Below are 27842 nucleotides of genomic sequence, written 5' to 3'. Positions count from 1 at the left end.
GACTGTTTCGGTGTGGTACCGCATTACTACGTCATCCAAGCCAGAAAAAGGCCAGGATCTGGCCAACAAGTATGCGAAAAATGCGAAAGTAGGAGCCAGATCAGGGCAAATCCCAGACCTAACCGAGACATAACCGGTGTTATCCTCTAAAATATTAATCGCAACCAGGTTTAATTGACTGTTTTGGTGTGGTACCGCATTACTACGTGATCTAAACCAGAAAAAGGCCAGGATCTAGCCATCAAGTATGCGATAGATGCGAAAGTGCGAGCCAGATGAGGGCAAATACCAGAACTAACCCAGACATAACCGGCGGTATCCTCTAAAATATTAATCGGAACCAGGTTTAGTTGAATGTTTCAGTGTGGTACCTAATTACTACCTGGTCCATGCCTGAAAAAGACCAGGATCTGGGCAACAAGTATGCGAAAAATGCGAAAGTACGAGCCAGATGAGGGCAAATCCCAGACCTAACCGAGACATAACCGGCGTTATCCTCTAAAATATTAATCGCAACCAGGTTTAATTGACTGTTTCGGTGTGGTTCCGCATTACTACGTGATCCGAACCAGAAAAAGCCCAGGATCTTGACAACAAGTAGGCGAAAAATGCGAAGGTACGAGCCAGATGATTGCAAATATCAGAACTAACCCAGCCATAACCAGCGTTATCCTCTAAGATACTAATCGGAACCAGCTTTTATTGACGGTTTCAGTGTGGTACCACATTACTACGTGATCCAAACCAGAAAAAGGCCAGGATCTAGCCATCAAGTATGCGATAGATGCGAAAGTGCGTGCCAGATGAGGGCAAATACCAGAACTAACCCAGACATAACCGGCGTTATCCTCTAAAATATTAATCGGTACCAGGTTTAGTTGAATGTTTCAGTGTGGTACCTAATTACTACGTGGTCCAAGCATGAAAAAGGCCAGGATCTGGCCAACAAGTATGCGAAAAATGCGAAAGTACGAGCCAGATGAGGGCAAATCCCAGACCTAAACGAGACATAACCGGCGTTATCCTCTAAAATATTAATCGCAACCAGGTTTAATTGACAGTTTCGGTGTGGTACCGCATTACTACGTGATCCAAACCAGAAAAAGGCCAGGATCTAGCCATCAAGTATGCGATAGATGCGAAAGTGCGAGCCAGATGAGGGCAAATACCAGAACTAACCCAGACATAACCGGCGTTATCCTCTAAAATATTAATCGGAACCAGGTTTAGTTGAACGTTTCAGTGTGGTACCTAATTACTACGTGGTCCAAGCCAGAAAAAGGACAGGATCTGGCCAACAAGTATGCGAAAAATGCGAAAGAACGAGCCACATGAGGGCAAATCCCAGACCTAACCGAGACGTAACCGGCGTTATCCTCTAAAATATTAATCGCAACCAGGTTTATTTGGCTGTTTCAGTGTGGTACCACATTACTACGTGGTCCATGCCAGAAAAAGGCCAGGATCTGGCCAACAAGTATGCGAAAAATGCGAAAGTACGAGCAAGATGAGGGCAAATCCCAGACCTAACCGAGTCATAACCGGCGTTATCCTCTAAAATATTAATCGCAACCAGGTTTAATTGACTGTTTCGGTGTGGTACCGCATTACTACGTGATCCGAACCAGAGAAGCCCAGGATCTTCCCAACAAGTAGGCGAAAAATGCAAAGGTACGAGCCAGATGAGGGCACATCCCAGACCTAACCGAGACATAACCGGCGTTATCCTCCAGAATATTAATCGCAACCAGGTTTAATTGACTGTTACGGTGTGGTACCGCATTACTACGTTATCCAAACCAGAAAAAGCCCAGGATCTTGACAACAAGTAGGCGAAAAATGCGAAGGTACGAGCCAGATGATTGCAAATACCAGAACTAACCCAGCCATAACCAGCGTTATCCTCTAAGATACTAATCGGAACCAGCTTTTATTGACGGTTTCAGTGTGGTACCACATTACTACGTGATACGGACCTGAAAAAGGCCAGGATCTGGCCAGCAAGTATGCGAAAAATGCGAAAGTACGAGACAGATGAGGGCAAATACCAGACCTATCCGAGACATAGCCGGCGTTATCCTCTAAAATATTAATCGCAACCAGGTTTAATTGACTGTTTCGGTGTTGTACCGCATTACTACGTGATCCAAGCCAGAAAAAGGCCAGGATCTGGCCAACAAGTATGCGAAAAATGCGAAAGTAGGAGCCAGATCAGGGCAAATCCCAGACCTAACCGAGACATAACCGGTGTTATCCTCTAAAATATTAATCGCAACCAGGTTTAATTGACTGTTTCGGTGTGGTACCGCATTACTACGTGATCTAAACCAGAAAAAGGCCAGGATCTAGCCATCAAGTATGCGATAGATGCGAAAGTGCGAGCCAGATGAGGGCAAATACCAGAACTAACCCAGACATAACCGGCGGTATCCTCTAAAATATTAATCGGAACCAGGTTTAGATGAAGGTTTCAGTGTGGTACCTAATTACTACGTGGTCCAAACCAGGAAAAGGACAGGATCTGGCCAACAAGTATGCGAAAGATGCGAAAGTACGAGCCAGATGAGGGCAAATCCCTGACCTAACCGAGACATAACCGGTGTTATCCTCTAAAATATTAATCGCAACCAGGTTTATTTGACTGTTTCAGTGTGGTACCACATTACTACGTGCTCCGAACCAGAAAAAGCCCAGGATCTTGCCAACAAGTAGGCGAAAAATGCAAAGGCACGAGCCAGATGCGGGCAAATCCCAGACCTAACCGAGACATAACCGGCGTTATCCTCCAAAATATTAATCGCAACCAGGTTTAATTGACTGTTACGGTGTGGTACCGCATTACTACGTGATCCAGACCAGAAAAAGCCCAGGATCTTGACAACAAGTAGGCGAAAAATGCGAAGGTACGAGCCAGATGATTGCAAATACCAGAACTAACCCAGCCATAATCAGCGTTATCCTCTAAGATACTAATCGGAACCAGCTTTTATTGACGGTTTCAGAGTGGTACCACATTGCCACGTGATACAGACCAGAAAAAGGCCAGGATCTGGCCAGCAAGTATGCGAAAAATGCGAAAGTACGAGCCAGATGAGGGCGAATACCAAACCTATCCCAGACATAGCCGGCGTTATCCTCTAAAATATTAATCGGAACCAGGTTTATTTGACTGTTTCAGTGTGGTACCACATTACTACGTGGTCCAAGCCAGAAAAAGGCCAGGATCTGGCCAACAAGTATGCGAAAAATGCGAAAGTGCGAGCCAGATGAGGGCAAATCCCAGACCTAACCGAGACATAACCGGCGTTATCCTCTAAAATATTAATCGCAACCAGGTTTAATTGACTGTTTCGGTGTGGTACCGTATTACTACGTGATCCAAACCAGAAAAAGGCCAGGATCTAGCCATCAAGTATGCGATAGATGCGAAAGTGCGTGCCAGATGAGGGCAAATACCAGAACTAACACAGACATAACCGGCGTTATCCTCTAAAATATTAATCGGTACCAGGTTTAGTTGAATGTTTCAGTGTGGTACCTAATTACTACGTGGTCCAAGCATGAAAAAGGCCAGGATCTGGCCAACAAGTATGCGAAAAATGCGAAAGTACGAGCCAGATGAGGGCAAATCCCAGACCTAAACGAGACATAACCGGCGTTATCCTCTAAAATATTAATCGCAACCAGGTTTAATTGACAGTTTCGGTGTGGTACCGCATTACTACGTGATCCAACCCAGAAAAAGGCCAGGATCTAGCCATCAAGTATGCGATAGATGCGAAAGTGCGAGCCAGATGAGGGCAAATACCAGAACTAACCCAGACATAACCGGCGTTATCCTCTAAAATATTAATCGGAACCAGGTTTAGTTGAACGTTTCAGTGTGGTACCTAATTACTACGTGGTCCAAGCCAGAAAAAGGACAGGATCTGGCCAACAAGTATGCGAAAAATGCGAAAGAACGAGCCACATGAGGGCAAATCCCAGACCTAACCGAGACGTAACCGGCGTTATCCTCTAAAATATTAATCGCAACCAGGTTTATTTGGCTGTTTCAGTGTGGTACCACATTACTACGTGGTCCATGCCAGAAAAAGGCCAGGATCTGGCCAACAAGTATGCGAAAAATGCGAAAGTACGAGCAAGATGAGGGCAAATCCCAGACCTAACCGAGTCATAACCGGCGTTATCCTCTAAAATATTAATCGCAACCAGGTTTAATTGACTGTTTCGGTGTGGTACCGCATTACTACGTGATCCGAACCAGAGAAGCCCAGGATCTTCCCAACAAGTAGGCGAAAAATGCAAAGGTACGAGCCAGATGAGGGCACATCCCAGACCTAACCGAGACATAACCGGCGTTATCCTCCAGAATATTAATCGCAACCAGGTTTAATTGACTGTTACGGTGTGGTACCGCATTACTACGTTATCCAAACCAGAAAAAGCCCAGGATCTTGACAACAAGTAGGCGAAAAATGCGAAGGTACGAGCCAGATGATTGCAAATACCAGAACTAACCCAGCCATTACCAGCGTTATCCTCTAAGATACTAATCGGAACCAGCTTTTATTGACGGTTTCAGTGTGGTACCACATTACTACGTGATACGGACCTGAAAAAGGCCAGGATCTGGCCAGCAAGTATGCGAAAAATGCGAAAGTACGAGACAGATGAGGGCAAATACCAGACCTATCCGAGACATAGCCGGCGTTATCCTCTAAAATATTAATCGCAACCAGGTTTAATTGACTGTTTCGGTGTTGTACCGCATTACTACGTGATCCAAGCCAGAAAAAGGCCAGGATCTGGCCAACAAGTATGCGAAAAATGCGAAAGTAGGAGCCAGATCAGGGCAAATTCCAGACCTAACCGAGACATAACCGGTGTTATCCTCTAAAATATTAATCGCAACCAGGTTTAATTGACTGTTTCGGTGTGGTACCGCATTACTACGTGATCTAAACCAGAAAAAGGCCAGGATCTAGCCATCAAGTATGCGATAGATGCGAAAGTGCGAGCCAGATGAGGGCAAATACCAGAACTAACCCAGACATAACCGGCGGTATCCTCTAAAATATTAATCGGAACCAGGTTTAGTTGAATGTTTCAGTGTGGTACCTAATTACTACCTGGTCCATGCCTGAAAAAGACCAGGATCTGGGCAACAAGTATGCGAAAAATGCGAAAGTACGAGCCAGATGAGGGCAAATCCCAGACCTAACCGAGACATAACCGGCGTTATCCTCTAAAATATTAATCGCAACCAGGTTTAATTGACTGTTTCGGTGTGGTTCCGCATTACTACGTGATCCGAACCAGAAAAAGCCCAGGATCTTGACAACAAGTAGGCGAAAAATGCGAAGGTACGAGCCAGATGATTGCAAATATCAGAACTAACCCAGCCATAACCAGCGTTATCCTCTAAGATACTAATCGGAACCAGCTTTTATTGACGGTTTCAGTGTGGTACCACATTACTACGTGGTCCAAGCCAGAAAAAGGCCAGGATCTGGCCAACAAGTATGCGAAAAATGCGAAAGTGCGAGCCAGATGAGGGCAAATCCCAGACCTAACCGAGACATAACCGGCGCTATCCTCTAGAATATTGATCGCAACCAGGTTTAATTGACTGTTTCGGTGTGGTACCGCATTACTACGTGATCCAATCCAGATAAAGGCCAGGATCTAGCCATCAAGTATGCGATAGATGCGAAAGTGCGAGCCAGATGAGGGCAAATACCAGAACTAACTCAGACATAACCGGCGTTATCCTCTAAAATATTAATCGGAACCAGGTTTAATTGACAGTTTCGGTGTGGTACCGCATTACTACGTGATCCAAACCAGGAAAAGCACAGGATCTGGCCAACAAGTATGCGAAAAATGCGAAAGTAGGAGCCAGATCAGGGCAAATCCCAGACCTAACCGAGACATAACCGGCGTTATCCTCCAAAATATTAATCGCAACCATGTTTAATTGACTGCTTCGGTGTGGTACCGCATTACTACGACATCCAACCTAGAAAAAGGCCAGGATCTAGCCATCAAGTATGCGATAGATGCGAAAGTGCGTGCCAGATGAGGGCAAATCCCAGACCTAAGTGAGACATAACCGGCGTTATCCTCTAAAATATTAATCGCAACCAGGTTTAATTCACTGTTTCGGTGTGGTACCGCATTACTACGTGATCCGAACCAGAAAAAGCCCAGGATCTTGCCAACAAGTAGGCGAAAAATGCAAAGGTACGACCCAGATGAGGGCAAATCCCAGACCTAACCGAGACATAACCGGCGTTAGCCCCCAAAATATTAATCGCAACCAGCTTTAATTGACTGTTTCAGTGTGGTACCTAATTACTACGTGGTCCAAGCCAGAAAAAGGCCAGGATCTTGCCAACAAGTAGGCGAAAAATGCAAAGGTACGAGCCAGATGAGTGCAAATCCCAGACCTAACCGAGACATAACCGGCGTTATCCTCCAGGATATTAATCGCAACCAGGTTTAATTGACTGTTACGGTGTGGTACCGCATTACTACGTGATCCAAACCAGAAAAAGGCCAGGATCTAGCCATCAAGTATGCGATAGATTCGAAAGTGCGAGCCAGATGAGGGCAAATACCAGAACTAACCGAGACATAACCGGCGTTATCCTCTAAAATATTAATCGGAACCAGGTTTAGTTGAATGTTTCAGTGTGGTACCTAATTACTACGTGGTCCAAGCCAGAAAAAGGCCAGGATCTGGCTAACAAGTATGCGAAAAATGCGAAAGTACGAGCCAGATGAGGGCAAATCCCAGACCTAACCGAGACATAACCGGCGTTATCCTCTAAAATATTAATCGCAACCAGGTTTAATTGACTGTTTCGGTGTGGTACCGCATTACTACGTGATCCGAACCAGAAAAAGCCCAGGATCTTGCCACCAAGTAGGCGAAAAATGCAAAGCTACGAGCCAGATGAGGACAAATCCCAGACCTAACCGAGACATAACCGGCGTTATCCTCCAGAATATTAATCGCAACCAGGTTTAATTGACTGTTACGGTGTGGTACCGCATTGCTACGTTATCCAAACCTGAAAAAGCCCAGGATCTTGACAACAAGTAGGCGAAAATAGCGAAGGTACGAGCCGGATGATTGCAAATACCAGAACTAACCCAGCCATAACCAGCGTTATCCTCTAAGATACTAATCGGAACCAGCTTTTATTAACGGTTTCCGTGTGGTACCACATTACTACGTGATACAGACCAGAAAAAGGCCAGGATCTGGTCAGCAAGTATGCGAAAAATGCGAAAGTGCGAGCCAGATGAGGGCAAATCCCAGACCTAACCGAGACATAACCGGCGTTATCCTCTAAAATATTAATCGCAACCAGGTTTAATTGACTGTTTCGGTGTGGTACCGCATTACTACGTGATCCGAACCAGAAAAAGCCCAGGATCTTGCCAACAAGTAGGCGAAAAATGCAAAGGTACGACCCAGATGAGGGCAAATCCCAGACCTAACCGAGACATAACCGGCGTTATCCTCTAAAATATTAATCGCAACCAGGTTTAATTGACTGTTTCGGTGTGGTACCGCATTACTACGACATCCAACCTAGAAAAAGGCCAGGATCTAGCCATCAAGTATGCGATAGATGCGAATGTGCGAGCCAGATGAGGGCAAATCCCAGACCTAACCGAGACATAACCGGCGTTATCCTCTAAAATATTAATCGCAACCAGGTTTAATTGACTGTTTCGGTGTGGTACCGCATTACTACGTGATCCGAACCAGAAAAAGCCCAGGATCTTGACAACAAGTAGGCGAAAAATGCGAAAGTACGAGCCACATGAGGGCAAATCCCAGACCTAACCGAGACATAACCGGCGTTATCCTCTAAAATAAAAATCGCAACCAGGTTTAATTGACTGTTTCGGTGTGGTACCGCATTACTACGACATCCAACCTCGAAAAAGGCCAGGATCTAGCCATCAAGTATGCGATAGATGCGAAAGTGCGAGCCAGATGAGGGCAAATCCCAGACCTAACCGAGACATAACCGGCGTTATCCTCTAAAATATTAATCGCAACCAGGTTTAATTGACTGTTTCGGTGTGGTACCGCATTACTACGTGATCCGAACCAGAAAAAGCCCAGGATCTTGCCAACAAGTAGGCGAAAAATGCAAAGGTACGACCCAGATGAGGGCAAATCCCAGACCTAACCGAGACATAACCGGCGTTATCCCCCAAAATATTAATCGCAACCAGGTTTAATTGACTGTTTCGGTGTGGTACAGCATTACTACGTGATCTAAACCAGAAAAAGGCCAGGATCTTGACAACAAGTTGGCGAAACATGCGAAGGTACGAGCCAGATGATTGCAAATACCAGAACTAACCCAGTCATAACCAGCGTTATCCTCTAAAATATTAATCGGAACCAGGTTTAGTTGAATGTTTCAGTGTGGTACCTAATTACTACGTGGTCCAAGCCAGAAAAAGGCCAGGATCTGGCTAACAAGTATGCGAAAAATGCGAACGTACGAGCCAGATGTGGGCAAATCCCAGACCTAACCGAGACATAACCGGCGTTATCCTCTAAAATATTAATCGCAACCAGGTTTAATTGACTGTTTCGGTGTGGTACCGCATTACTACGTGATCCGAACCAGAAAAAGCCCAGGATCTTGCCAACAAGTAGGCGAAAAATGCAAAGGTACGAGCCAGATGAGGACAAATCCCAGACCTAACCGAGACATAACCGGCGTTATCCTCCAGAATATTAATCGCAACCAGGTTTAATTGACTGTTACGGTGTGGTAACGCATTGCTACGTAATCCAAACCAGAAAAAGCCCAGGATCTTTACAACAAGTAGGCGAAAAATGCGAAGGTACGAGCCAGATGATTGCAAATACCAGAACTAACCCAGCCATAACCAGCGTTATCCTCTAAGATACTAATCGGAACCAGCTTTTATTGACCGTTTCAGTGTGGTACCACATTACTACGTGATACAGACCAGAAAAAGGCCAGGATCTGGCCAGCAAGTATGCGAAAAATGCGAAAGTACGAGCCAGATGGGGGCAAATACCAGACCTATCCCAGACATAGCCGGCGTTATCCCCTAAAATATTAATCGGAACCATGTTTATTTGACTGTTTCAGTGTGGTACCACATTACTACGTGGTCCAAGCCAGAAAAAGGCCAGGATCTGGCCAACAAGTATGCGAAAAATGCGAAAGTGCGAGCCAGATGAGGGCAAATCCCAGACCTAACCGAGACATAACCGGCGCTATCCTCTAAGATACTAATCGGAACCAGCTTTTATTGACGGTGTCAGTGTGGTACCACATTACTACGTGATACAGACCAGAAAAAGGCCAGGATCTGGCCAGCAAGCATGCGAAAAATGCGAAAGTACGATCCAGATGAGGGCAAATACCAGACCTATCCCAGACATAGCCGGCGTTATCCTCTAAAATATTAATCGGAACCATGTTTATTTGACTGTTTCAGTGTGGTACCACATTACTACGTGGTCCAAGCCAGAAAAAGGCCAGGATCTGGCCAACAAGTATGCGAAAAATGCGAAAGTGCGAGCCAGATGAGGGCAAATCCCAGACCTAGCCGAGACATAACCGGCGCTATCCTCTAAAATATTATTCGCAACCAGGTTTAATTGACTGTTACGGTGTGGTAACGCATTGCTACGTTATCGAAACCAGAAAAAGCCCAGGATCTTTACAACAAGTAGGCGAAAAATGCGAAGGTACGAGCCAGATGATTGCAAATACCAGAACTAACCCAGCCATAACCAGCGTTATCCTCTAAGATACTAATCGGAACCAGCTTTTATTGACCGTTTCAGTGTGGTACCACATTACTACGTGATACAGACCAGAAAAAGGCCAGGATCTGGCCAGCAAGTATGCGAAAAATGCGAAAGTGCGAGCCAGATGAGGGCAAATCCCAGACCTAACCGAGACATAACCGGCGTTATCCTCTAAAATATTAATCGGAACCATGTTTAATTGACTGCTTCGGTGTGGTACCGCATTACTACGTGATCCAAACCAGGAAAAGCCCAGGATCAGGCCAACAAGTATGCGAAAAATGCGAAAGTAGGAGCCAGATCAGGGCAAATCCCAGACCTAACCGAGACATAACCGGCGTTATCCTCTAAAATATTAATCGCAACCAGGTTTAATTGACTGTTTCGGTGTGGTACCGCATTACTACGTGATCCGAACCAGAAAAAGCCCAGGATCTTGCCAACAAGTAGGCGAAAAATGCGAAGGTACGAGCCAGATGAGGGCAAATCCCAGACCTAACCGAGACATAACTGGCGTTATCCTCTAAAATATTAATCGGAACCAGGTTTAATTGTCTGTTTCAGTGTGGTACCACATTACTACGTGATACAGACCAGAAAAAGGCCAGGATATGGCCAGCAAGTATGCGAAAAATGCGAAAGTAGGAGCCAGATGGGGGCGAATACCAGACCTATCCCAGACATAGCCGGCGTTATCCTCTAAAATATTAATCGGAACCAGGTTTAGTTGAATGTTTCAGTGTGGTACCTAATTACTACGTGGTCCAAGCCTGAAAAAGGCCAGGATCTGGCCAACAAGTATGCGAAAAATGCGAAAGTACGAGCCAGATGAGGGCAAATCCCTGACCTAACCGAGACATAACCGGCGTTATCCTCTAAAATATTAATCGCAACCAGGTTTAATTGACTGTTTCGGTGTGGTGCCGCATTACTACGTGATCCAAACCAGGAAAAGCCCAGGATCTGGCCAACAAGTATGCGAAAAATGCGAAAGTATTAGCCAGAGGAGGGCAAATCCCAGACCTAACCGAGACATAAGCGGCGTTATCCTCTAAAATATTAATCGCAACCAGGTTTAATTGACTGTTTCGGTGTGGTACCGCATTACTACGTGATCCGAACCAGAAAAAGCCCAGGATCTTGCCATCAAGTAGGCGAAAAATGCGAAGGTACGAGCCAGATGAGGGCAAATCTCTGACCTAACCGAGACATAACCGGCGTTATCCTCTAAAATATTAATCGGAACCAGGTTTAATTGACTGTTTCAGTGTGGTACCATATTACTACGTGATCCAAACCAGGAAAAGCCCAGGATCTGGCCAACAAGTATGCGAAAAATGCAAAAGTAGGAGCCAGATCAGGGCAAATCCCAGACCTAACCGGGACATAACCAGCGTTATCCTCTAAAATATTAATCGCAACCAGGTTTAATTGACTTTTTCGGTGTGGTACCGCATTACTACGTGATCCAAGCCAGAAAAAGGCCAGGATCTGGCCAACAAGTATGCGAAAAATGCGAAAGTAGGTGCCAGATCAGGGCAAATCCCAGACCTAACCGAGACATAACCGGTGTTATCCTCTAAAGTATTAATCGCAACCAGGTGTAATTGACTGTTTCGGTGTGGTACCGCATTACTACGTGATCTAAACCAGAAAAAGGCCAGGATCCTGACAACAAGTAGGCGAAAAATGCGAAGGTACGAGCCAGATGATTGCAAATACCAGAACTAACCCAGCCATAACCAACGTTATCCTCTAAGATACTAATCGGAACTAGCTTTTATTGACGGTTTCAGTGTGGTACCACATTACTACGTGATACAGACCAGAAAAAGGCCAGGATCTGGCCAGCAAGTATGCGAAAAATGCGAAAGTACGAGCCAGATGAGGGCAAATACCAGACCTATCCCAGACATAGCCGGCGTTATCCTCTAAAATATTAATCGGAACCATGTTTATTTGACTGTTTCAGTGTGGTACCACATTACTACGTGGTCCAAGCCAGAAAAAGGCCAGGATCTGGCCAACAAGTATGCGAAAAATGCTAAAGTGCGAGCCAGATGATTGCAAATACCAGAACTAACCCAGCCATAACCAACGTTATCCTCTAAGATACTAATCGGAACTAGCTTTTATTGACGGTTTCAGTGTGGTACCACATTACTACGTGATACAGACCAGAAAAAGGCCAGGATCTGGCCAGCAAGTATGCGAAAAATGCGAAAGTACGAGCCAGATGAGGGCAAATACCAGACCTATCCCAGACATAGCCGGCGTTATCCTCTAAAATATTAATCGGAACCATGTTTATTTGACTGTTTCAGTGTGGTACCACATTACTACGTGGTCCAAGCCAGAAAAAGGCCAGGATCTGGCCAACAAGTATGCGAAAAATGCTAAAGTGCGAGCCAGATGAGGGCAAATCCCAGACCTAACCGAGACATAACCGGCGCTATCCTCTAAGATACTAATCGGAACCAGCTTTTATTGACGGTTTCAGTGTGGTACCACATTACTACGTGATACAGACCAGAAAAAGGCCAGGATCTGGCCAGCAAGTATGCGAAAAATGCGAAAGTACGAGCCAGATGAGGGCAAATACCAGACCTATCCCAGACATAGCCGGCGTTATCCTCTAAAATATTAATCGGAACCAGGTTTAATTGACTGTTTCGGTGTGGTACCGCATTACTACGTGATCCGAACCAGAAAAAGCCCAGGATCTTGCCATCAAGTAGGCGAAAAATGCGAAGGTACGAGCCAGATGAGGGCAAATCTCTGACCTAACCGAGACATAACCGGCGTTATCCTCTAAAATATTAATCGGAACCAGGTTTAATTGACTGTTTCAGTGTGGTACCATATTACTACGTGATCCAAACCAGGAAAAGCCCAGGATCTGGCCAACAAGTATGCGAAAAATGCAAAAGTAGGAGCCAGATCAGGGCAAATCCCAGACCTAACCGGGACATAACCAGCGTTATCCTCTAAAATATTAATCGCAACCAGGTTTAATTGACTTTTTCGGTGTGGTACCGCATTACTACGTGATCCAAGCCAGAAAAAGGCCAGGATCTGGCCAACAAGTATGCGAAAAATGCGAAAGTAGGTGCCAGATCAGGGCAAATCCCAGACCTAACCGAGACATAACCGGTGTTATCCTCTAAAGTATTAATCGCAACCAGGTGTAATTGACTGTTTCGGTGTGGTACCGCATTACTACGTGATCTAAACCAGAAAAAGGCCAGGATCCTGACAACAAGTAGGCGAAAAATGCGAAGGTACGAGCCAGATGATTGCAAATACCAGAACTAACCCAGCCATAACCAACGTTATCCTCTAAGATACTAATCGGAACTAGCTTTTATTGACGGTTTCAGTGTGGTACCACATTACTACGTGATACAGACCAGAAAAAGGCCAGGATCTGGCCAGCAAGTATGCGAAAAATGCGAAAGTACGAGCCAGATGAGGGCAAATACCAGACCTATCCCAGACATAGCCGGCGTTATCCTCTAAAATATTAATCGGAACCATGTTTATTTGACTGTTTCAGTGTGGTACCACATTACTACGTGGTCCAAGCCAGAAAAAGGCCAGGATCTGGCCAACAAGTATGCGAAAAATGCTAAAGTGCGAGCCAGATGAGGGCAAATCCCAGACCTAACCGAGACATAACCGGCGCTATCCTCTAAGATACTAATCGGAACCAGCTTTTATTGACGGTTTCAGTGTGGTACCACATTACTACGTGATACAGACCAGAAAAAGGCCAGGATCTGGCCAGCAAGTATGCGAAAAATGCGAAAGTACGAGCCAGATGAGGGCAAATACCAGACCTATCCCAGACATAGCCGGCGTTATCCTCTAAAATATTAATCGGAACCTGGTTTATTTGACTGTTTCAGTGTGGTACCACATTACTACGTGGTCCAAACCAGGAAAAGGCCAGGATCTGGCCAACAAGTATGCGAAAAATGCGAAAGTGCGGGCCAGATGAGGGCAAATCCCAGAACTAACCCAGCCATAACCAGCGATATCCTCTAAGATACTAATCGGAACCAGCTTTTATTGACGGTTTCAGTGTGGTACCACGTTACTACGTGATACAGACCAGAAAAAGGCCAGGATCTGGCCAGCAAGTATGCGAAAAATGCGAAAGTGCGAGCCAGATGAGGGCAAATCCTAGACCTAACCGAGACATAACCCGCGTCATCCTCTAAAATATTGATCGCAACCAGGTTTAATTGACTGTTTCGGTGTGGTACCGCATTACTACGTGATCCGAACCAGAAAAAGGCCAGGATCTAGCCATCAAGTATGCGACAGATGCGAAAGTAGGAGCCAGATCAGGGCAAATCCCAGACCTAACCGAGACATAACCGGCATTATCATCTAAAATATTAATCGCAACCAGGTTTAATTGACTGTTTCGGTGTGGTGCCGCATTACTACGTGATCCAAACCAGGAAAAGCCCAGGATCTGGCCAACAAGTATGCGAAAAATGCGAAAGTGCGAGCCAGATGAGGGCAAATACCAGAACTAACCCAGCCATAACCAGCGTTATCCTCTAAGATACTAATCGGAACCAGCTTTTATTGACGGTTTCAGTGTGGTACCACATTACTACGTGATACAGACCAGAAAAAGGCCAGGATCTGGCCAGCAAGTATGCGATAGATGCGAAAGTGCGAGCCAGATGAGGGCAAATACCAGAACTAACCGAGACATAACCGGCGTTATTCTCTAAAATATTAATCGGAACCAGGTTTAGTTGAATGTTTCAGTGTGGTACCTAATTACTACGTGGTCCAAACCAGAAAATGGCCAGGATCTAGCCATCAAGTATGCGATAGATGCGAAAGTGCGAGCCAGATGAGGGCAAATACCAGAACTAACCGAGACATAACCGGCGTTATTCTCTAAAATATTAATCGGAACCAGGTTTAGTTGAATGTTTCAGTGTGGTACCTAATTACTACGTGGTCCAAGCCAGAAAAAGGCCAGGATCTGGCTAACAAGTATGCGAAAAATGCGAAAGTAGGAGCCAGATCAGGGCAAATCCCAGACCTAACCGAGACATAACCGGCATTATCCTCTAAAATATTAATCGCAACCAGGTTTAGTTGACTGTTTCGGTGTGGTACCGTATTACTACGTGATCCAAACCAGAAAAAGGCCAGGATCTAGCCATCAAGTATGCGATAGATGCGAAAGTGCGAGCCAGATGAGGGCAAATACCAGAACTAACCCAGACATAACCGGCGTTATCCTCTAAAATATTAATCGGAACCAGGTTTAGTTGAACGTTTCAGTGTAGTACCTAATTACTACGTGGTCCAAGCCAGAAAAAGGCCAGGATCTGGCCAACAAGTATGCGAAAAATGCGAAAGTACGAGCCAGATGAGGGCAAATCCCAGACCTAACCGAGACATAACCGGCGTTATCCTCTAAAATATTAATCGGAACCAGGTTTAGTTGAATGTTTCAGTGTGGTACCGTATTACTACGTGATCCACACCAGGAAAAGCCCAGGATCTGGCCAACAAGTATGCGATAGATGCGAAAGTGCGAGCCAGATGAGGGCAAATACCAGAACTAACCCAGAGATAACCGGCGTTATCCTCTAAAATATTAATCGCAACCAGGTTTAATTGACTGTTTCGGTGTGGTACCGTATTACTACGTGATCCAAACCAGAAAAAGGCCAGGATCTAGCCATCAAGTATGCGATAGATGCGAAAGTGCGAGCCAGATGAGGGCAAATACCAGAACTAACACAGACATAACCGGCGTTATCCTCTAAAATATTAATCGGAACCAGGTTTAGTTGAACGTTTCAGTGTGGTACCTAATTACTACGTTGTCCAAGCCAGAAAAAGGCCAGGATCTGGCCAACAAGTATGCGAAAAATGCGAAAGTACGAGCCAGATGAGGGCACATCCCAGTCCTAACCGAGACATAACCGGCGTTATCCTCTAAAATATTAATCGCAACCAGGTTTAATTGACTGTTTCGGTGTGGTGCCGCATTACTACGTGATCCAAACCAGGAAATGTCCAGGATCTGGCCAACAAGTATGCGAAAAATGCGAAAGTGCGAGCCAGATGAGGGCAAATACCAGAACTAACCCAGCCATAACCAGCGTTATCCTCTAAGATACTAATCGGAACCAGCTTTTGTTGCCGGTTTCAGTGTGGTACCACATTACTACGTGATACAGACCAGAAAAAGGCCAGGATCTGGCCAGCAAGTATGCGAAAAATGCGAAAGTACGAGCCAGATGAGGGCAAATCCCAGACCTAACCGAGACATAACCGGCGTTATCCTCTAAAATATTAACCGCAACCAGGTTTAATTGACTGTTTCGGTGTGGTACCGCATTACTACGTGATCCAAACCAGAAAAAGGCCAGGATCTAGCCATCAAGTATGCGATAGATGCGAAAGTGCGAGCCAGATGAGGGCAAATACCAGAACTAACCGAGACATAACCGGCGTTATCCTCTAAAATATTAATCGGAACCAGGTTTAGTTGAATGTTTCAGTGTGGTACCTAATTACTACGTGGTCCAAGCCAGAAAAAGGCCAGGATCTGGCTAACAAGTATGCGAAAAATGCGAATGTACGAGCCAGATGAGGGCAAATCCCAGACCTAACCGAGACATAACCGGCGTTATCCTCTAAAATATTAATCGGAACCATGTTTATTTGACTGTTTCAGTGTGGTACCACATTACTACGTGGTCCAAGCCAGAAAAAGGCCAGGATCTGGCCAACAAGTATGCGAAAAATGCGAAAGTGCGAGCCAGATGAGGGCAAATACCAGAACTAACTCAGACATAACCGGCGTTATCCGCTAAAATATTAATCGGAACCAGGTTTAATTGACAGATCCGGTGTGGTACCGCATTACTACGTGATCCAAACCAGGAAAAGCCGAGGATATGGCCAACAAGTATGCGAAAAATGCGAAAGTAGGAGCCAGATCAGGGCAAATCCCAGACCTAACCGAGACATAACCGGCGATATCCTCTAAAATATTAATCGCAACCAGGTTTAATTGACTGCTTCGGTGTGGTACCGCATTACGACGTGATCCAAACCAGGAAAAGCCCAGGATCTGGCCAACAAGTAGGCGAAAAATGCAAAGGTACGAGCCAGATGAGGACAAATCCCAGACCTAACCGAGACATAACCGGCGTTATCCTCCAGAATATTAATCGCAACCAGGTTTAATTGACAGTTACGGTGTGGTACCGCATTGCTACGTTATCCAAACCAGAAAAAGCCCAGGATCTTGACAACAAGTAGGCGAAAAATGCGAAGGTACGAGCCAGATGATTGCAAATACCAGAACTAACCCAGCCATAACCAGCGTTATCCTCTAAGATACTAATCGGAACCAGCTTTTATTGACGGTTTCAGTGTGGTACCACATTACTACGTGATACAGACCAGAAAAAGGCCAGGCTCTGGCCAGCAAGTATGCGAAAAATGCGAAAGTAGGAGCCAGATCAGGGCAAATCCCAGACCTAACCGAGACATAGCCGGCGTTATCCTCTAAAATATTAATCGGAACCATGTTTATTTGACTGTTTCAGTGTGGTACCACATTACTACGTGGTCCAAGCCAGAAAAAGGCCAGGATCTGGCCAACAAGTATGCGAAAAATGCGAAAGTGCGAGCCAGATGAGGGCAAATACCAGAACTAACTCAGACATAACCGGCGTTATCCGCTAAAATATTAATCGGAACCAGGTTTAATTGACAGATCCGGTGTGGTACCGCATTACTACGTGATCCAAACCAGGAAAAGCCGAGGATATGGCCAACAAGTATGCGAAAAATGCGAAAGTAGGAGCCAGATCAGGGCAAATCCCAGACCTAACCGAGACATAACCGGCGATATCCTCTAAAATATTAATCGCAACCAGGTTTAATTGACTGCTTCGGTGTGGTACCGCATTACGACGTGATCCAAACCAGGAAAAGCCCAGGATCTGGCCAACAAGTATGCGAAAAATGCGAAAGTAGGAGCCAGATCAGGGCAAATCCCAGACCTAACCGAGACATAACCGGCGTTATCCTCTAAAATATTAATCGCAACCAGGTTTTTATTGACTGTTTCGGTGTGGTACCGCATTACTACGACATCCAACCTAGAAAAAGGCCCGGATCTAGCCATCAAGTATGCGATAGATGCGAAAGTGCGAGACAGATGAGGGCAAATACCAGAACTAACCAAGACATAACCGGCGTTATCCTCTAAAATATTAATCGGAACCATGTTTATTTGACTGTTTCAGTGTGGTACCACATTACTACGTGGTCCAAGCCAGAAAAAGGCCAGGATCTGGCCAACAAGTATGCGAAAAATGCGAAAGTGCGGGCCAGATGAGGGCAAATCCCAGAACTAACCCAGCCATAACCAGCGATATCCTCTAAGTTACTAATCGGAACCAGCTTTTATTGACGGTTTCAGTGTGGTACCACATTACTACGTGATACAGACCAGAAAAAGGCCAGGATCTGGCCAGCAAGTATGCGAAAAATGCGAAAGTGCGAGCCAGATGAGGGTAAATCCCAGACCTAACCGAGACATAACCCGCGTCATCCTCTAAAATATTGATCGCAACCAGGTTTAATTGACTGTTTCGGTGTGGTACCGCATTGCTACGTGATCCGAACCAGAAAAAGGCCAGGATCTAGCCATCAAGTATGCGATAGATGCGAAAGTAGGAGCCAGATCAGGGCAAATCCCAGACCTAACCGAGACATAACCGGCGCTATCCTCTAAAATATTAATCGCAACCAGGTTTAATTGACTGTTTCGGTGTGGTACCGTATTACTACGTGATCCATACCAGAAAAAGGCCAGGATCTAGCCATCAAGTATGCGATAGATGCGAAAGTGCGAGCCAGATGAGGGCAAATACCAGAACTAACCCAGACATAACCGGCGTTATCCTCTAAAATATTAATCGGAACCAGGTTTAGTTGAACGTATCAGTGTGGTACCTAATTACTACGTGGTCCAAGCCAGAAAAAGGCCAGGATCTGGCCAACAAGTATGCGAAAAATGCGAAAGTACGAGCCAGATGAGGGCAAATCGCAGACCTAACCGAGACATAACCGGCGTTATCCTCTAAAATATTAATCGGAACCAGGTTTAGTTGAATGTTTCAGTGTGGTACCGTATTACTACGTGATCCAAACCAGGAAAAGCCCAGGATCTGGCCAACAAGTATGCGATAGATGCGAAAGTGCGAGCCAGATGAGGGCAAATACCAGAACTAACCCAGACATAACCGGCGTTATCCGTTAAAATATTAATCGCGACCAGGTTTAATTGACTGTTTCGATGTGGTACCGTATTACTACGTGATCCAAACCAGAAAAAGGCCAGGATCTAGCCATCAAGTATGCGATAGATGCGAAAGTGCGAGCCAGATGAGGGCAAATACCAGAACTAACCCAGACATAACCGGCGTTATCCTCTAAAATATTAATCGGAACCAGGTTTAGTTGAGCGTTTCAGTGTGGTACCTAATTACTACGTTGTCCAAGCCAGAAAAAGGCCAGGATCTGGCCAACAAGTATGCGAAAAATGCGAAAGTACGAGCCAGATGAGGGCAAATCCCAGACCTAACCGAGACATAACCGGCGTTATCCTCTAAAATATTAATCGCAACCAGGTTTAATTGACTGTTTCGGTGTGGTGCCGCATTACTACGTGATCCAAACCAGGAAAAGCCCAGGATCTGAACAACAAGTATGCGAAAAATGCGAAAGTGCGAGCCAGATGAGGGCAAATACCAGAACTAACCCAGCCATAACCAGCGTTAGCCTCTAAGATACTAATCGGAACCAGCTTTTATTGACGGTTTCAGTGTGGTACCACATTACTACGTGATACAGACCAGAAAAAGGCTAGGATCTGGCCAGCAAGTATGCGAAAAATGCGAATGTACGAGCCAGATGAGGGCAAATCCCAGACCTAACCGAGACATAACCGGCGTTATCCTCTAAAATATTAATCGCAACCAGGTTTAATTGACTGTTTCGGTGTGGTACCGCATTACTACGTGATCCAAACCAGAAAAAGGCCAGGATCTAGCCATCAAGTATGCGATAGATGCGAAAGTGCGAGCCAGATGAGGGCAAATACCAGAACTAACCGAGACATAACCGGCGTTATCCTCTAAAATATTAATCGGAACCAGGTTTAGTTGAATGTTTCAGTGTGGTACCTAATTACTACGTGGTCCAAGCCCGAAAAAGGCCAGGATCTGGCTAACAAGTATGCGAAAAATGCGAATGTACGAGCCAGATGAGGGCAAATCCCAGACCTAACCGACACATAACCGGCGTTATCCTCTAAAATATCAATCGCAACCAGGTTTAATTGACTGTTTCGGTGTGGTACCGCATTACTACGTGATCCGAACCAGAAAAAGCCCAGGATCTTGCCAACAAGTAGGCGAAAAATGCAAAGGTACGAGCCAGATGAGGACAAATCCCAGACCTAACCGAGACATAACCGGCGTTATCCTCCAGAATATTAATCGCAACCAGGTTTAATTGACTGTTACGGTGTGGTACCGCATTGCTACGTTATCCAAACCAGAAAAAGCCCAGGATCTTGACAACAAGTAGGCGAAAAATGCGAAGGTACGAGCCAGATGATTGCAAATACCAGAACTAACCCAGCCATAACCGGCGTTATCCTCTAAGATACTAATCGGAACCAGCTTTTATTGACGGTTTCAGTGTGGTACCACATTACTACGTGATACAGACCAGAAAAAGGCCAGGATCTGGCCAGCAAGTATGCGAAAAATGCGAAAGTACGAGCCAGATGAGGGCAAATACCAGACCTATCCCAGACATAGCCGGCGTTATCCTCTAAAATATTAATCGGAACCATGTTTATTTGACTGTTTCAGTGTGGTACCAAATTACTACGTGGTCCAAGCCAGAAAAAGCCTAGGATATGGCCAACAAGTATGCGAAAAATGCGAAAGTAGGAGCCAGATCAGGGCAAATCCCAGACCTAACCGAGACATAACCGGCGCTATCCTCTAAGATACTAATCGGAACCAGCTTTTATTGACGGTTTCAGTGTGGTACCACATTACTACGTGATACAGACCAGAAAAAGGCCAGGATCTGGCCAGCAAGTATGCGAAAAATGCGAAAGTACGAGCCAGATGAGGGCAAATACCAGACCTATCCCAGACATAGCCGGCGTTATCCTCTAAAATATTAATCGCAACCAGGTTTAATTGACTGTTTCCGTGTGGTACCGCATTACTACCTGATCCAATCCAGAAAAAGACCAGGATCTAGCCATCAAGTATGCGATAGATGCGAAAGTGCGAGCCAGATGAGGGCAAATACCAGAACTAACTCAGACATAACCGGCTTTATCCGCTAAAATATTAATCGGAACCAGGTTTAATTGACAGATCCGGCGTGGTACCGCATTACTACGTGATCCAAACCAGGTAAAGCCCAGGATATGGCCAACAAGTATGCGAAAAATGCGAAAGTAGGAGCCAGATCAGGGCAAATCCCAGACCTAACCGAGACATAACCGGCGTTATCCTCTAAAATATTAATCGCAACCAGGTTTAATTGACTGCTTCGGTGTGGTACCGCATTACGACGTGATCCAAACCAGGAAAAGCCCAGGATCTGGCCAACAAGTATGCGAAAAATGCGAAAGTAGGAGCCAGATCAGGGCAAATCCCAGACCTAACCGAGACAAAACCGGCGTTATCCTCTAAAATATTAATCGCAACCAGGTTTAATTGACTGTTTCGGTGTGGTACCGCATTACTACGACATCCAACCTAGAAAAAGGCCCGGATCTAGCCATCAAGTATGCGATAGATGCGAAGGTGCGAGCCAGATGAGGGCAAATCCCAGACCTAACCGAGACATAACCGGCGTTATCCTCTAAAATATTAATCGCAACCAGGTTTAATTGACTGCTTCGGTGTGGTACCGCATTACTACGTGATCCAAACCAGGAAAAGCCCAGGATCTGGCCAACAAGTATGCGAAAAATGCGAAAGTAGGAGCCAGATCAGGGCAAATCCCAGACCTAACCGAGACATAACCGGCGTTATCCTCTAAAATATTAATCGCAACCAGGTTTAATTGACTGTTTCGGTGTGGTGCCGCATTACTACGTGATCCAAACCAGGAAAAGCCCAGGATCTGGCCAACAAGTATGCGAAAAATGCGAAAGTAGGAGCCAGATCAGGGCAAATCCCAGAACTAACCCAGACATAACCGGCGTTATCCTCTAAAATATTAATCGGAACCAGGTTTAGTTGAACGTTTCAGTGCGGTACCTAATTACTACGTGGTCCAAGCCAGAAAAAGGCCAGGATCTGGCCAACAAGTATGCGAAAAATGCGAAAGTACGAGCCAGAGGAGGGCAAATCCCAGACCTAACCGAGACATAAGCGGCGTTATCCTCTAAAATATTAATCGCAACCAGGTTTAATTGACTGTTTCGGTGTGGTACCGCATTACTACGTGATCCGAACCAGAAAAAGCCCAGGATCTTGTCAACAAGTAGGCGAAAAATGCGAAGGTACGAGCCAGATGAGGGCAAATCCCAGACCTAACCGAGACATAACTGGCGTTATCCTCTAAAATATTAATCGGAACCAGGTTTAATTGTCTGTTTCAGTGTGGTACCATATTACTACGTGATCCAAACCAGGAAAAGCCCAGGATCTGGCCAACAAGTATGCGAAAAATGCGAAAGTAGGAGCCAGATCAGGGCAAATCCCAGACCTAACCGGGACATAACCAGCGTTATCCTCTAAAATATTAATCGCAACCAGGTTGAATTGACTGTGTCGGTGTGGTACCGCATTACTACGTCATCCAAACCAGAAAAAGGCCAGGATCTAGCCATCAAGTATGCGATAGATGCGAAAGTGCGAGCCAGATGGGGACAAATCCCAGACCTAACCGGGACATAACCAGCGTTATCCTCTAAAATATTAATCGCAACCAGGTTGAATTGACTGTGTCGGTGTGGTACCGCATTACTACGTGATCCGAACCAGAAAAAGGCCAGGATCTTGCCATCAAATAGGCGAAAAATGCAAAGGTACGAGCCAGATGAGGGCAAATCCCAGACCTAACCGAGACATAACCGGCGTTATCCCCCAAAATATTAATCGCAACCAGGTTTGATTGACTGTTACGGTGTGGTACCGCATTACTAGGTGATCCAAACCAGAAAAAGCCGAGGATCTTGACAACAAGTAGGCGAAAAATGCGAAAGTACGAGCCAGATGAGGGCAAATCCCAGACCTAACCGAGACATAACCGGCGTTATCCTCTAAAATATTAATCGCAACCAGGTTTAATTGACTGTTCGGTGTGGTACTGCATTACTACGTGATCCGAACCAGAAAAAGCCCAGGATCTTGCCAACAAGTAGGCGAAAAATGCAAAGGTACGAGTCAGATGAGGACAAATCCCAGACCTAACCGAGACATAACCGGCGTTATCCTCTAAAATATTAATCGGACCAGGTTTAGTTGAATGTTTCAGTGTGGTACCTAATTACTACGTGGTCCAAGCCCGAAAAAGGCCAGGATCTGGCTAACAAGTATGCGAAAAATGCGAATGTACGAGCCAGATGAGGGCAAATCCCAGACCTAACCGAGACATAACCGGCGTTATCCTCTAAAATATTAATCGCAACCAGGTTTAATTGACTGTTTCGGTGTGGTACCGCATTACTACGTGATCCGAACCAGAAAAAGGCCAGGATCTGGCCAGCAAGTATGCGAAAAATGCGAAAGTACGAGCCAGATGAGGGCAAATACCAGACCTATCCCAGACATAGCCGGCGTTATCCTCTAAAATATTAATCGCAACCAGGTTTAATTGACTGTTTCGGTGTGGTACCGCATTACTACCTGATCCAATCCAGAAAAAGACCAGGATCTAGCCATCAAGTATGCGATAGATGCGAAAGTGCGAGCCAGATGAGGGCAAATACCAGAACTAACTCAGACATAACCGGCGTTATCCGCTAAAATATTAATCGGAACCAGGTTTAATTGACAGATCCGGTGTGGTACCGCATTACTACGTGATCCAAACCAGGTAAAGCCCAGGATATGGCCAACAAGTATGCGAAAAATGCGAAAGTAGGAGCCAGATCAGACCAAATCCCAGACCTAACCGAGACATAACCGGCGTTATCCTCTAAAATATTAATCGCAACCAGGTTTAATTGACTGCTTCGGTGTGGTACCGCATTACGACGTGATCCAAACCAGGAAAAGCCCAGGATCTGGCCAACAAGTATGCGAAAAATGCGAAAGTAGGAGCCAGATCAGGGCAAATCCCAGACCTAACCGAGACATAACCGGCGTTATCCTCTAAAATATTAATCGCAACCAGGTTTAATTGACTGTTTCGGTGTGGTACCGCATTACTACGTGATCCGAACCAGAAAAAGCCCAGGATCTTGACAACACGTAGGCGAAAAATGCGAAGGTACGAGCCAGATGATTGCAAATACCAGAACTAACCCAGCCATAACCAGCGTTATCCTCTAAGATACTAATCGGAACCAGCTTTTATTGACGGTTTCAGAGTGGTACCACATTGCTACGTGATACAGACCAGAAAAAGGCCAGGATCTGGCCAGCTTGTATACGAAAAATGCGAAAGTACGAGCCAGATGAGGGCAAATACCAGACCTATCCCAGACATAGCCGGCGTTATCCTCTAAAATATTAATCGGAACCAGGTTTATTTGACTGTTTCAGCGTGGTACCACATTACTACGTGGTCCAAGCCAGAAAAAGGCCAGGATCTGGCCAACAAGTATGCGAAAAATGCGAAAGTGCGAGCCAGATGAGGGCAAATCCCAGACCTAACCGAGACATAACCGGCGTCATCCTCTAAAATATTAATCGCAACCAGGTTTAATTGACTGTTTCGGTGTAGTACCGCATTACTACGTGATCCAAACCAGAAAAAGGCCAGGATCTAGCCATCAAGTATGCGATAGATGCGAAAGTACGAGCCAGATGAGGGCAAATCCCAGACCTAACCCAGACATAACCGGCGTTATCCTCTAAAATATTAATCGCAACCAGCTACTATTGAATGTTTCAGTGTAGTGCCACATTACTACGTGATCCAAACCAGGAAAAGCCGAGGATCTGGCTAACGAGTATGCGAAAAATGCGAAGGTACGAGCCAGATGATTGCAAATACCAGACCTAACCGAGACATAACCGGCGTTATCCTCTAAAATATTAATCGCAACCAAGTTTAATTGACTGTTACGGTGTGGTACCGCATTACTACGTGATTCAGACCAGAAAAAGCCCAGGATCTGGCCAACAAGTATGCGAGAAATGCAACAGTACGAGCCAGATGAGGGCATATACCAGACCTAACCCCGACATAACCGGCGTTATCCTCTAAAATATTAATCGCAACCTGATTTAATTGATTCTTTCGGTGTGCAGCCACATTACTACGGGATCCAAACCAGAAAAAGCCCAGGATCTTGACAACAACTAGGCGAAAAATGCAAAGGTACGAGCCAGATGAGAGCAAATACCAGACCTAACCGAGACATAACCGGCGTTATCCTCCAAAATATTAATCGGAACCAGGTTTAGTTGAATGTTTCAGTGTGGTACCTAATTACTACGTGATCCAGACCAGAAAAAGCCCAGGATCTTGACAACAAGTAGGCGAAAAATGCGAAGGTACGAGACAGATGATTGCAAATACCAGAACTAACCCAGCCATAACCAGCGTTATCCTCTAAGATACTAATCGGAACCAGCTTTTATTGACGGTTTCAGAGTGGTACCACATTGCTACGCGATACAGACCAGAAAAAGGCCAAGATGTGGCCAGCTTGTATGCGAAAAATGCAAAAGTACGAGCCAGATGAGGGCAAATCCCAGACCTAACCGAGACATAACCGGCGTTATCCTCCAAAATATTAATCGCAACCAGGTTTAATTGAATGTTACGGTGTGGTACCGCATTACTACGTGGTCCGAACCAGAAAAAGCCCAGGATCTTGCCAACAAGTAGGCGAAAAATGCGAAGGTACGAGCCAGATGAGGGCAAATCCCAGACCTAACCGAGACATAACCGGCGTTATCCTCTAAAATATTAATCGGAACCTGGTTTAATTGACTGTTACGGTGTGGTACCGCATTACTACGTGATCCAAACCAGAAAAAGGCCAGGATCTAGCCATCAAGTATGCGATAGATGCGAAAGTGCGAGCCAGATGAGGGCAAATGCCAGGACTAACCCAGACATAACCGGCGTTATCCTCTAAAATATTAATCGGAACCAGGTTTAGTTGAATGTTTCAGTGTGGTACCTAATTACTACGTGGTCCAAGCCAGAAAAAGGCCAGGACCTGGCCAACAAGTATGCGAAAAATGCAAAAGTGCGAGCCAGATGAGGGTAAATACCAGACCTAACCGAGACATAACCGGCGTTATCCTCTAAAATATTAATCGCAACCAGGTTTAATTGACAGTTTCGGTGTGGTACCGCATTACTACGTGATCCAAACCAGGAAAAGCCCAGGATCTGGCCAACAAGTATGCGAAAAATGCGAAAATAGGAGCCAGATCAGGGCAAATCCCAGACCTAACCGAGACATAACCGGCGTTATCCTCTAAAATAATAATCGCAACCAGGTTTAATTGACCGTTTCGGTGTGGTAGCGCCTTACTACGTGATCCGAACAAGAAAAAGGCCAGGATCTGGCCAGCTCGTATGCGAAAAATGCGAAAGTACGAGCCAGATGAGGGCAAATACCAGACCTATCCCAGACATAGCCGGCGTTATCCTCTAAAATATTAATCGGAACGAGGTTTATTTGACTGTTTCAGTGTGGTACCACATCACTACGTGGGCCAAGCCAGAAAAAGGCCAACAAGTATGCGAAAAATGCAAAAGTGCGAGCCAGATGAGGGCAAATCCCAGACCTAACCGAGACATAAGCGGCGCTATCCTCTAAAATATTAATCGCAACCAGGTTTAATTGACAGTTTCGGTGTGGTACCGCATTACTACGTGATCCAAACCAGGAAAAGCCCAGGATATAGCCAACAAGTATGCGAAAAATGCGAAAGTAGGAGCCAGATCAGGGCAAATCCCAGACCTAACCGAGACATAAACGGCGTTATCCTCTAAAATATTAATCGCAACCAGGTTTAATTGACTGCTTCGGTGTGGTACCGCATTACTACGTGATGCAAACCAGGGAAAGCCCAGGATCTGGCCAACAAGTATGCGAAAAATGCGAAAGTAGGAGCCAGATCAGGGCAAATCCCAGACCTAACCGAGACATAACCGGCGTTATCCTCTAAAATAATAATCGCAACCAGGTTTAATTGACCGTTTCGGTGTGGTAGCGCATTACTACGTGATCCGAACCAGAAAAAGGCCAGGATCTAGCCATCAAGTATGCGATAGATGCGAAAGTGCGAGCCAGATGAGGGCAAATCTCAGAACTAACCGAGACATAACCGGCGTTATCGTCTAAAATATTAATCGCAACCAGGTTTAATTGACTGTTTCGGTGTGGTACCGCATTACTACGTGATCCGAACCAGAAAAAGCCCAGGATCTTGCCAACAAGTAGGCGAAAAATGCAAAGGTACGAGCCAGATGAGGGCAAATCGCAGACCTAACCGAGACATAACCGGCGTTATCCTCCAAAATATTAATCGCAACCAGGTTTAATTGAATGTTACGGTGTGGTACCGCATTACTACGTGATCCGAACCAGGAAAAGCCCAGGATCTTGCCAACAAGTAGGCGAAAAATGCAAAGGTACGAGCCAGATGAGGGCAAATCCCAGACCTAACCGAGACATAACCGGCGTTATCCTCCAAAATATTAATCGCAACCAGGTTTAATTGAATGTTACGGTGTGGTACCGCATTACTACGTGATCCAAACCAGAAAA

Source organism: Colletes latitarsis, chromosome 1 (assembly GCF_051014445.1).
Source record: "Colletes latitarsis isolate SP2378_abdomen chromosome 1, iyColLati1, whole genome shotgun sequence".
NCBI classification, from domain to species: Eukaryota; Metazoa; Arthropoda; class Insecta; order Hymenoptera; family Colletidae; genus Colletes; species Colletes latitarsis.
This window is presented reverse-complemented; position numbering follows the sequence as displayed.